The sequence below is a fragment of the Dromiciops gliroides genome, chromosome 2 (genome assembly GCF_019393635.1).
Source record: "Dromiciops gliroides isolate mDroGli1 chromosome 2, mDroGli1.pri, whole genome shotgun sequence".
In the NCBI taxonomy this organism is placed as follows: domain Eukaryota; kingdom Metazoa; phylum Chordata; class Mammalia; order Microbiotheria; family Microbiotheriidae; genus Dromiciops; species Dromiciops gliroides.
Genome location: NC_057862.1, coordinates 160,325,317 through 160,336,993, shown reverse-complemented (window position 1 = coordinate 160,336,993; position 11,677 = coordinate 160,325,317).

Below are 11,677 nucleotides of genomic sequence, written 5' to 3'. Positions count from 1 at the left end.
CCTGAGTTCCAATCTGGCACAATGGATAGCGAACCAAGCCTGGAGTCAGGAAAACTCATTTTCATGAGTTCAAATCCAGCTTCAGATACTTACTAGTTGTGTGACCCTGGGCAAGTCACTTAACCCTGTTTGCTTCAATTTCCTCATTTGTAAAATGAGCTGGAGAAGGAAATGGCAAACCACTCCAGTATCTCTCCCAAGAAAGCACCAAACGGGGTCACAAAGAGTCAGACATCACTGAAAAATAACAACAACAAAAAAGTGTCTGGGGTCTGCTCACCCTAGATTAGTGCATCTGAAAAATGTTCCATTGCCCTTTGCCATTATCTAGGAAATAGAGAATGCTTCCCTACAAAGGCAGTAATGAAATGACTTTCTCCTTTCTCCATGAGACTTTGACACTAGGGAGATGGGGAGTGCTTCCCTATAAAAAAACGCATGTAGTATGTCAGAGAAAAACTCTTATCTTAGAGTATAAAATGGTAATATTAGTAACCATTGTGGATATTTGTACCAAACTTGTAGTTCTGGATTGGGCTGGCTTCCAAGTTAAGTCAAAAAACATTTTTAAGTGCCTACTATGTGCTAAACACTAGGAACACATAGAAAGACAAAAACTATTCTTGCCCTCAAGGAGTTCACAATCTAATAGGGGATACAACATGCAAATCATTCTATACAAATAAGATATCTATGGGATAAATTGGAGATAATCTCAGAGGGAATGGGGATCAGGAAAAGCTTCCTGCAGAAGATAAGATTTTCCCTGAAGGAAGTCAAGGAAACCAGGAAGTAGAGACAAAGGGGAAAAGAACTCTGCATGAAGAATATGCAGTGCATGGAGCTGGAAGATGGATAGGATAATCTAGGAACAGGATAAATGTGAGGTGTCTTTTCCCTATTGTATTTCAAAATTAGGACTCTAAAGAGAGCATGTGAGTGTGCCAGTGTGATAGAGCTAATATCCACCAGTGTTTCCCAACATCATTGGTTAGGCCCATGACACCTACTTCCCTCTCCCAACATGGTTTCATTTTCCCTAAAAGGAAACAACATTGCCTCTGGGATCTGATTGATCCATGTTTCCCTTGATGCATCTTCTTGGTCACCTAAGGGCATAAAACATTCCAGCTATATGGAATCTAGGTCTCTCAGATTTGGTGGGTGCCCAAGACCATGTTCTCTAAGGAATTGAGGGATGCTGAGTCTATCAAAGCTGAAGATAATTGCCACTCTATCCTTGTTACATGTCTGCTGTGTTAATGTGTGTTTTTGTTTTTGTTTTTTTATCCATTTGTTATATCCAACTCTTTAGTGTTTTCTTGGCAAAGATACTGGAGTGGTTTGCCATTTCTTTCTCTAGCTCATTTTACATATGAGGAAATGGAGGCAGACAGGGTTAAGTGACTTGCCCATGTAGGGACCAATTTTTAATTGGGGAGTGTTAGCTAGGTGGTTTGCCGCAATATTGGGGCAAGGAAGGAGACCAACAGCCTCCCTCAAAACAGAGCAGGATTTATTTAACAAGAATGTACTTTAAAAAAACATAAACAGGATCAGTAGGATTAAAGGAAAGGAAATAAAATGGGGAAAGGGAAGTAATACAACCTGAATCACACCACAGCCCAGGAATCAACTGAGAACACACAGCAGCACCGTGTCACCTTCCAGCTTCAAGCTACAATGGTGAAAAACCTCCCTTCTTCCCAGCAGACCCCAGGCTGACCACACACAGCCCCCAGCCAATTGGCTGGCCACTCTGACAGTTACATGAATGCCCTCACTGGGCTTCCAATCATTATAATTTTGCCAGGCCCACGCAGGTGTTGGCGAATGGTGATGATGTGAGGTGCCAGTGCCATGGTGATGGCTACAACCAGTGGATGGAGCACCATGCTGTTTGCGGAGCCCCAGGTAAGTGCACACGCTGAGATTTTAAAAAATTCTAGCCAAAAGATGGGGTCATAAAAACCTCAAATAACAATTAATTCTTTACACCCAAGATCACATAGCTAGTTCTGAAGCCAGACTTAAACTCAGGTCCTCCTGACTGCAGGGCAGGACACTGTGCCACCTCACTGCCCCCTTTTCTGTGTTAGGGCAAAGTAAACTTCCTTTTTGTGAGCTGTTCAATGATTTATAAATGTCTCATTTCTTCCTCAAACAAAAACTGAACTAAATGAAACTGAACTGGAATTAAGCCCACCTCTAACAGCCAGGGAAACATTAAGTGAAGAAATCTGGGTGAAAAAAAAAGTCACTAAAGTGAATGTGCCCTTTGACCCAATGATATCACTACTAGGCATATACCTGAAGAGATCAAAGAAAGAGGAAAAGGACCCATATGTATAAAAAATATCGATGGCAGCTCCTTATGTGTGTACAAAAAAATTATTAACTATAACTAACCTGGGAAAATTATAATAATTGTACTTATAAAAAATTTTGATTATATGAAAAATGATGTTTAGAAAAATTATAATTGGGCCATAAGTCCTGCTGCAGTCACCATTCGAATGTAAAAATATTTTTGATGACTAGCCTAATTTGGGGGCTAAAGTTGACTGGGGTACTAATCTGGGACTTTTGACTAACTGGCTAGGCTATCTGACTGGGTTTAATTCAATATGGGATGTTTATAAAGTCCCACCACACTGCTCCACTCCCAAATTGATAAGCAAAATATTAAGAAGCCTCTTACCTAAATAATCAAAGCAGAGTTTATTTATGAGATACTATTGAAAATTAAGAATACAGGGAAATAACATGTACAACCTGACTGCTTTCCTGTGGTCTCTTTCCGCTGCATCTCTTTCTCACCTGCTGCGCTTCGAACTTTTTTGATACAATAAGGGCCTTAGCCATCTTTCACCTCAGGGTACTCAGGCCCTTTATTCTAACTCCGAGCCCCTTTCACTTTGTAAATCCCCCTGCTTCTAACTTTCCTCTCCTTACTGCCACTGTTGAACTCCTGTGTTTCTCTCTCACAGACCCTCTGTCTGTCTGCTCCGTCAGTCTGTCCTTCTGCCTCTCTTCTCCCTGCTCCTAGTCCTTCTCGTCTTCTCCTGCGTCCTTGTAACCCCGTCTCTAGTCTACCACGTTCCAACCTTTCCAATCTTATCAGCCACCACTTGACCTCTTCTCCGCCTCGTCTTGTACATCCAAACCTCTCTAATCTCGTCAGCCTCTGTACCTTGTCAGCCCCCCCTGAGTCTAACCCCCAGGTCTATATATACCTTTTCTTCTCTCCACTCAAATCTCGGGGCTTCTTGCACCCATACACCAAGCTAATCCGCTAGCCAGGGCTGTGGCTGGTGGGGGGGCAGGGTGTGCTCGAGCAGCTCATGCCTCAGCACAGGCTATGCCAGAGTCCAGCATCTCTCAGATACCTCCACTCAGGTCGGCTTTTTCCCCCCAGCTGTCTGACCTGGTGTCTTGTACAACCCATGGGGCTTTTTGGCTCAGCTGAAGCTGAGGAGGAGGGGCACCAGCCCCTCCCACACAGAAGAGACCCTGAGGGCCTAAAGCTTTCTAATCTCAGCCTAAAGGTAGGGTCCCCAAATCAAAATAAATTTCCACATGTGATATCAAAGAACTGGAAACTAAAGGGGTTTCCATAAATTGGGGAAAAGCTAAATAAATTAAGGTATACAGATATAACGAAACAGTATTGCATCACAAGAAATGATGAAATGGACAGTTTCAGAGAAAATTGGAAAGACTTGTAAGAACTGATACGGAGTAAAGTGAATAGAAACAGGAAAACAATTGATAATGCTTTGTTGTAAAGATAAACAACTTTGAAAGACTTTAGAATTCTGATCAATGAAATGACAAACATCAATACTGGAGGATCTCTGACCAGGGAGGTGATGAAGTTAAAATGCAAAAAGCAACCTGCATTTTTGGACCTGGTCAATATGGGAATTCATTTTGCTTCTTGGTTATGCAAATTAGTTGTGAGGATTTTCTTTTTCATTTCAAAGTGTGAAAGCTTGGAGGGAACAAATTGGAAAATTAATAAAATTGAAATAAAAAAAAGGAATCTGAATGGGGCAAGTGTAGACCAGGTTTTTAAAAAATCTTGACATTAATTGAATTTTCCCATGGTAAAAAGCTCCGGTGAATTGAGATTTCAGAACTGACCAGGAGTGGCTCTGTTATTCTATACTTCTAACCTTGTCCTCTGTTAATTTTGACTCTACTTTTTATGGGACTATCACAGAATCATAGAATTTTAGGGTTGGAAGAGACCTTAGTGTAGTCATATAGTCCAACTTGGATCTAAGCAATGAGGGTTAGGTGACTTCCCCAGGGTCACACAGCTAGTAAGTGTCAGGTGTCTGAGGCTGGATTTGAATTCAAGTCCACCCGAATCCAGAGCTGGTGCTTTATCCGCTGCACCACCTAGCTGCCCCTGATGATTTTACTTGTTAATGTAATTAAATCACTCTGAAGCCATTTCTCTTGAAAGGAAATCATGAATGAATAACTGTCTGCTCTGGAGAGAAGACTGAAAAAAAGTTTTTGATACAGCCAGAATGTAAATCTTTTTTTTTTAATTTTTAAAAATTTCTTTTTAGTGAGGCAATTGGGGTTAAGTGACTTGCCCAGGGTCACACAGCTAGTAAGTGTTAAGTGTCTGAGGCCGGATTTGAACTCAGGTACTCCTGATTCCAGGGTTGGTGCTCTATCCACTGCGCCACCTAGCTGCCCCCAGAATGTAAATCTTAATACAATTACAGTTTAAAAGTTTCCAAGCTAGTGTAAGGAGGCTTTAGCTTCAAAAGCGAGTATGGTGATATGTAGAAAATGTTTTGTAAGCCTTGAATTGCTGTAGCAGTATCACATATTGTTGTTGATTTATCTGTTTTTCTTCCTCTTGCTGCTTTTCTTTCTTTTACTGTTTTGGGAGCTTTAGAGAAACTTATATGTTTGATAAGTACATTGAATGCTTCCTACATGTCACACTGAAACTGCCAAGTAGAACATGTATTAATAGAGATACAACTCATCAGCTTCATAATATTTATGCAGATAGTTGGATAATATGAAAATACTCAAATAAATCTTTGACTTCACTGATGGAAATGTTCCATTCAGCAAGGCAGATAACAACCCATTCATGTCTACCTTACCATATGGTGAACAGAGGACTTTCAATCATCCTGCGGGAATGTTCCTTGATTTCTCTTGACATCACAAGTACATTTGGGAGCATCCAAGCTGTGCAATGGTCACCACTGACTCTCACCATATGACCAACTCATATTTTTTGATTGTGTGTTTATGAAGCTAATGGCATATTTTACTGCAGGTTTTCATAGCTCATTTATCATCTGCTACAACTTGACTATAACAATATATTGTCTCTTGACTGCTATTAATGCTTGGACAATCATTCAACCAGGTTACCTTTGTTATAGCTTTTGAGGAATCTTGCATGATTTTGATGCATGTGCAAAGAAGACATCTTGTTGAAAGAGAACCATTTGAAAAATGCTCTCCATGGGGGCAGCTGGGTGGCACAGTGGATAGAGCACCAACCCTGGAGTCAGGAAGACCTGAGTTCAAATCCAGCCTCAGACACCTGACACTTACTAGCTGTATGATCCTTGGCAAGTCACTTAACCCCAATTGCCTCACCACCCCCCAAAATGCTCTCCACATTCAAAAAAAGAAATATGGAGTCAGAATGCAGACTGAAGCATACTATTTTCACTTTTGTTCTTGCTTTTTTGTTATTGTTCTTGTTTATTTTTTCTTTTGGTTTTTTCCTTTGGCTCTGTTTAATGTGGAAATATGTTTAACATGATAGTAATGTATAACCTATATCAAATTGCTTGCTGGCTTTGGGAGGGGGAGGGAAGGGAGGGTGGGAGAAAAAATTGGAACTCAAAAATATCTTTACATGTAATTGAGAAAAATTAAAACAAAACAAAAAGAGTTATAATATTTTTATAATAAAAATAGATGTGGGCAAAAAAGAAAGAGAACCATTAAAGTGGCTCTACTGAATCAAAAGATATATATTATATAATATATATATATATACACACACACGCATATATACATACATACACAAACACACACACATATGTATACACACATATTTATTTAACAAACAATAATCACAGTGGAATCTAGTACTCTATCTTCTAGTGAATTGTATGATGGTCAAGATGTGATCCACTGTAGAATATTGTTTGCAAAAGCCTATTTCTTACTGATGGTCTCCATGGAGGATGCCTTGATATATGTATAGATTTTTGTCATAAAAATTTATACAGATTGGAAAATAGGGGGAAAAAATTGGTGCTTGTTCTCTATATCACCTTTTTTGGGGGGGGGGTAATTTTTCTTTATGTCTTTTCTACATTCTGTTCCTTTGGCTATCTTGTAAATAAATTGTGCAAAGCCTTCACCATGGTGCTGTCTCTAGCAGATGGCCTGTATCTACATGTGGTTTAGTACAGATGCTTTTCTTTTTGTTCTCTATATGCCATTTGTACCTCTGTGGTTTTAGAGATTAAGTGTGATAGCTCCATTTTCCTCAATGGTGAAAAGTGTCTCTTATAAAATTCTTTGCAGACTTTTTTCATCTTTTAGGTAGGAGCTGCTGTCCCAGAATCTACCAGCTACAGATGTTTAGGAAGTGTGATGCTTGGGCACGGCTATGTGAAGTCTTGTAGGACTGCTTTGTGGAAACATCTGGGACAAAGTGTGGAGAAGTAGGTCAAAAGTTAAAGAGTCTTTAGCTCTTCCTGTTCAGTAGCCAATAAATGCTTCATCATTTCAAAGGGTACAAGAGTGCTGAATCACATATGGCAGCAGGGAGCAGTCCGGGAGTTTATCATCTTTCAAGTTCAAAGCCCACTTAGTGTTGTCATACCCAAGGGGTTGACCAGAAGCAAGATTAGCTTTGTGCATGCCCTGTTACACTTGTAACAACTTGAATCTTTGATACAAATGATTATTTGTGAAACTTGCAATGTGTTCACATTCCCCAAGAGGCCACATTTTAATCATCCAAACATTGGTTGTGATCTCTTTGTGAAGAATCCAATACAATTCTCCCATATTTTATCAGTTTCAGTAAAAACAATTCCATCCATTAATTATAATAAAAATATCTCTTGATATAGGATTGCTATAAATAGATTTTTAAAGTCAGAAATCTCCAACATCGGTTTCAACAACATAGCATAAGATATAATTGAATAAATAGATTATATCTTTTACATCATCCACTTAAAATGAAAACTAAAAACACTTTAATTTCTCAGTTAAATGAATACAAAGGTCTTCAGTCATATGGCCAATTCATTTTTCCATCAAATTACTTGTGGATTTATATGTGATTCACCAAACATTCCTTTGAATATGAATAGATATTAAATAGCTTTACTGTTTTTCCTTTCGAATGAGGTTTTTTTATACTTAGCAACTTTGTAATTCTTTTGATGGTACAGATGTGGGATCTGAGGTTTTTGCTGGTTTTGTTATTTATTAAAAGCATTTAATTTTCTCTGGAAAGTTCTCTTTTCTTGACAATGAAGTTATAATGTATATTTTCTTCTTTTTTAAATTAATAAAGTATTTAATTTTTTTCTCCTTACATGTAAAGATAGTTCTCATCTTTTGTTTATACAAGCTTTACAATTTCAGATTTTTCTCCCTCCCTCCCCTCCCTTCCCCCTCCCCTAGACAGTAGGTAATCTGATATAGGTGTTATATATATATATATATATATATATATATATATATATATATATATATATATATATATACACATACATATACACATATATATACATACATATATATATACATATATACACACACACACACATATATATACATATACACATAATAACATTAATCCTATTTCTGCATTAGTCATGTTATAAGAGAAAAAATCAGAGCACTGATGAAAAACCTCAAAATAGAAAAAAACAACAGCACCAAAAACAAAAGAAATAGTATGGTTCATTCAGCATCTATACTCCGTAGTTCTTTTTTTTTTTTCCTTGGATTTGGAGATCCTCTTCCATCATGAGTTCCCTGGAACTCTTCTGTACCATTGCATTGGTGAGAAGAATATAGTCCATCACAGTAGATCAACACTCAATGTTGATGATACTGTGTACAATGTTCTTCTGGTTCTGCTCATCTCACTCATCATCAGCTCATGCAAGACTCTCCAGGTTTCTCTGAACTCCTCCTGCTCATCATTTCTTACAGCACAATAGTATTCCATTGTATTCATATACCACAACTTGTCCAGCCATTCCCCAATTGATGGGCACCCCCTCAACTTCCAATTCCTTGCTACCACGTAAAGAGCAGCTATAAATATTTTTGTACATGTGGGTCCCTTTCCCTGTAATGTATACTTTCAAGATTCCACTTGTCTTTTAGGCTTCATGCTATCAGTTGTTAAAGCATTCATTCAAAGCAAACATAGCCATCTTTCTTCTTCATCAATAACAGTTCTTGTGAATGAAAATAAAAAATAAAATAGATAATTTTTCTGGATTTCTACTTCATGTTTCTATATTTCTACAACTTAAACTATCTTTACTGCCATTATTTGTACCAGTTTCCTGCTCTAGTAGATTTTTTCTTCAAATTGGTTAGATTATCTATCATGATAGAACATTATTTAACTTTTTAAAATGACCATAAAGATTTTAAGACAATTCTATTGAGATGTAATTGCTGGAAATTTCAGTTAGCTATGATTGTTTTTAATTACTTTTTACAAAATATTTTTTAAAACAAATTATTTTATGGTCTTTTACCAAAATTAATGACATTGGGAAACATAACTGTTAATATCTATTCATAAAATCATTCTTGGAATATTATAATTATCATTCTTCCTATACCTTTTGAGTTGCTTTCTACTGCCCTTGGTGTCTGAACTGAATTCACACACTCAGCACCAGCTCTTTAGCCTCATTGTAAGATGGCTAGGGATGAAGCATACCCACAACATACCTATAGCACATGAAACAAAGACTTATCTCTTGATCTCTGAGTCCCTAGAAACCCAGAGCCTCAAACACTTTGAGACTTGGGATCTCTGGTGGAATTATTCAGCATCTCTGATGCATGTGAAGCCTCTTCAGTCCTCTAGACACTCTTCCACCTTTTCAAAATATCTAACCCAAAAGTAGATAGGGCCATTCACAAGTCATAAAATTAGGAGACACCAACAAGCAATCTTGTTATTTAGGAGTCACCTCACTTACTCTTTTTCTGTACTAGGGACCATGTCTTTATCTTAAAACATGTCCCCTTGTATGGGCACACTCCACCCTATTTATCATTATGAGGGAGTACAATCCATCATGTATAGTGCCACCCAGTTCTCATAATGCCACAGTGCCTGTTTCTCTCTGGATAAACCTTTAGTATAGCTGTTGGTCCTCACTCCACTCCTGCTTCCAATATGAGGACAATTGTAGCCCCAAGGTATTCAGAAGAGGATGTGGGCACCTGCTTTAACACCCAGAAAAACCATCAAAATACTCTCATTTACCAGACTTCCTTCAAATTCTAGAGGAGAAGTCATGAGGTCATTTGTGATGCATAGGCAAAATCCAAAGGGTGAACCTAGGTGATTTGGTCCTGTTGCCCCAATCCTATTGTGAGAAGTGCTTTGCCAAGTCTTTAGGTCAATCATCAGCTCCTGTAGATTTATATAGCATATTTATCTGGATGATTTTCAAATTTATATATTCAACTCTCGTCTCCATGTTGAACCCTAGTATCATATCATCAACTCCTTGCTGGACCTCTCCACCAGGATATGTCCCATTGGCATCTCCAATCCAACATATTCAAAGTGAAGCTTATCATCTTTCCCCTATGCTTAATTCTTTCTTCAGACTCCTTTATTTATGTAAAGGGCACTACCATCCTCCCTGTCACCAAGCTTGTAGACTCAGAGTCATTCTTGATGCTTCTCTTTCAATATTCCCTCATTTTTAACCAATTGCATTCCTCTCCATAATACCTCTCAAACCCCTTCCTTTCTTTCTGCTTGCCTACCAATCTAGTTTAAGAACTCTTGGATAATTATAATAGCCCACTGAATTGGTTTCCCTGTTTCCAATTGCTCCCCTCTCCAAACTGTCTTCCATACAGCTGTCAAAATAGTTTTCCTAAGGCAAAAGTCTGGCCACTTCATTTTCCTGATGAAAGTCTACTAATATTCTAATTTTCCCTCAAGACATAAACTCCTTAACCTGGCTTTTAAGTCTGGCTTCAATTAATCTTTTCAGCCCTTTCCTCCTTCAACCTTACCTCTCTCTTTCATACAATTTCCAGCTAACCTAATTACTAGTATGTTGTTCCCCTTACTTGTCATTCTTTCATATACTGCTTCACACATTTGCATCAGCCATTCCCCCCATTGCTGGAATGCCTTCCTTTCTTACCCATTACTCTTGGTATCCTTGCATATCTTCTTGGTAGCCTTCTATAAGACTCAGCTTGGGTATTATTTTTTCCATTGTTTCCCCTGATCCTTCATAGTTAAGGTTGTTTCCACAAATTACCTGGTATTTAACTGTTTGTGCATTTGTTATACTTCTTCAGTAGAATGTAAAACTCTCTGAGGCCAGATAATTTTTTTTTCTCTCTTTCCTAGCATAGTGTGAAGCCTAAAATTCTAACTGTGATGTCTAAAAATCTAATGAGTGGTCACCTTAAATTAGAAACATATAGCACCAATCTTTGGGCATTAAGTATTTATTAAAGTATATTAGGGGGGCAGCTAGATGGCGCAGTGGTTAAAGCACCGGCCCTGGATTCAGGAGTACCTGAGTTCAAATCCGGCCTCAGACACTTGACACTTACTAGCTGTGTGACTCTGGGCAAGTCACTTAACCCCCATTGCCTAAAAAAAAAACAAAAAACAAAAAACAAAAATAAAGTATATTAGGGGTTAGTAAAGAGAACATGTGGGAAAAAAAAAGAAAACCTCATTCCCTGCACCTGAAGCTGCTCCTCTCACCACCTCCAATGAAAAGAAAAAAGGCCCTTCTCTCCAGCGCCTGCTGCCCTTACTATACCTTTGGTTGGGTTACTTGAACATGAAGCTATACTTACAAATTTAACTTTGGTAATAGAACAAGTTTCTAATTCTACTGCAATAGGGTTACAGGAATTGGAAGAGTGCTCAAACTCTCTGGTAAATGTGGTCCTGGACTGAGGAGTCTATATGGTTCAGAACACCTCCTGAAGGTTGAGCTGCCATACAGGTTACCAGGATGGCTGAAACTCATTCACAACTGCTTGCTTCGTCCAGTTTTTCATGGAACTCTTAGATTTATTTTGTATTAGGGTCCCTGTTGCCCCTTGGTCTGTTTGTAAATCATTTGTGTTTTGTGTTGTGGTTCTTACATTTCTAACTCGAGTTCCTAGATCTCCCTCAATTCATAAACCCACTGTGGGCCCCTACTTTGTCCCCACTCAGCAGGAAGTAGTAACAGAAGAGATGATCCTTGTCCTTTTTCCCAGGGTATATGAAAAGGTGGGGAATGATGTAGGAGATGAAAAAGGGTTAACAGAAAAACCTAAGACCCAAGCTTTAATTCAGATGTTAGCTCCAAAAGGGAGTCAGACTGCAGTTAATGGATAACTTACAAGTCAGGATGCTAGGTTC